We start from the raw sequence: 1,338 nt of genomic DNA, 5'->3' as shown, positions 1-1,338 counted from the left end.
AAATTATTTATCATATAATTATTTATCCTATAACTGTTTATTATATAATTACTTATTATATAATTATTTAATATATAATTATTTATTATATAATTATTTAATATATAATTATTTATCATATAATTATTTAATATATAATTATTTATCATATAATTTTTAATTATATAATTATTTACTGCATAATTATTTATGTAACAAACAATTATATAACAAGTAATTATATAATAAATAAACTATGTATTATACAACTATTTATTATATACTTATTTATTATATAATCATCTATTATATAATTATTTATCATATAATTATTAATCATATAATAAATTTATTTGTTTAAAATTTCTTCTGGTATCCTTTGAGATGATGCTTTATAATTTGAGTATTGATTTTTTATGGATGGTTATCCTCATCTTCATAGTTTTTGTTTCACAAAAATATAGATCGTTTCACGAACTTGCGTATCATCTTTGCGCAGGGGGCCAGGCTAATCTTCTCTGTATGACACGGAAATTAGTGAAGCGTTCCATATTTTTTGGAAACAACAACAACAACAACAACAACAACAACAACAACAACAACAACAACAACAACAACAACAACAACAACAACAACAACAACAACAACAACAACAACAACAACAACAACAACAACAACAACAACAACAACAACAACAACAACAACAACAACAACAACAACAACAACAACAACAACTACTACTACTACTACTACTACTACTACTACTACTACTACTACTACTACTACTACTACTACTATGAAGATGAGAATAACAGTCCGCAATAAATAAATAAAACTAAATAATTAAAATAAATAAAAAATGAATACTCAAAATACCAGGGCTTCAAGAATGATTTAAAAACAACATCATCCGTGAATGAATAAACATCATATTAGTTATTGTAGTAGCAACTGACCTAATGAAAAAATCCTAAGAACTATTTAGACACACTCCCTCGAAAACCAAGCTGTAATGATATACATATAGCAACCATAAATGGGACACCGTCTATCCTTAAAATAGCCATATGATATAAACTTAAATAGTAATGAAATCAAGCGTTAACCCCAGAAGGGAGTCCCCTGACCTCTTCGAACCAACTGAGGTAAAATAAAAATAAAAAAAAAGAGTGAAATATGTTGTTATAATGTCAATAACAAGGTACAACAATAACAAATGAAAATTGGCTAGTCAGAATCCAAATTTGATATGTCAGCTTAAATGCTATTTAGGTTCAACCTTTAAACTCTCACAAGATTACTTCATATGCGAGTGTGTTCCAAAAGGGTCAATATTTAGACCTTTATTATTCCTGATAT

The 1,338-nt window shown here is 25.9% G+C and overlaps 1 non-coding gene across 1 annotated transcript; it reads right to left on the bottom strand.

The window, feature by feature from the left end:
• Window positions 1-433: 433 nt before the first annotated feature.
• Window positions 434-544, bottom strand: LOC145278598 (U6 spliceosomal RNA). Its single transcript, XR_013868377.1, has one exon. It is a non-coding gene; the product is annotated as a U6 spliceosomal RNA (small nuclear RNA).
• Between the last annotated feature and the right edge of the window lie 794 nt (window positions 545-1,338).

Source organism: Euprymna scolopes, chromosome 6 (genome assembly GCF_053919585.1).
Source record: "Euprymna scolopes isolate OS-2025 chromosome 6, ASM5391958v1, whole genome shotgun sequence".
Lineage (NCBI taxonomy): Eukaryota > Metazoa > Mollusca > Cephalopoda > Sepiida > Sepiolidae > Euprymna > Euprymna scolopes.
This window is presented reverse-complemented; position numbering and strand designations above follow the sequence as displayed.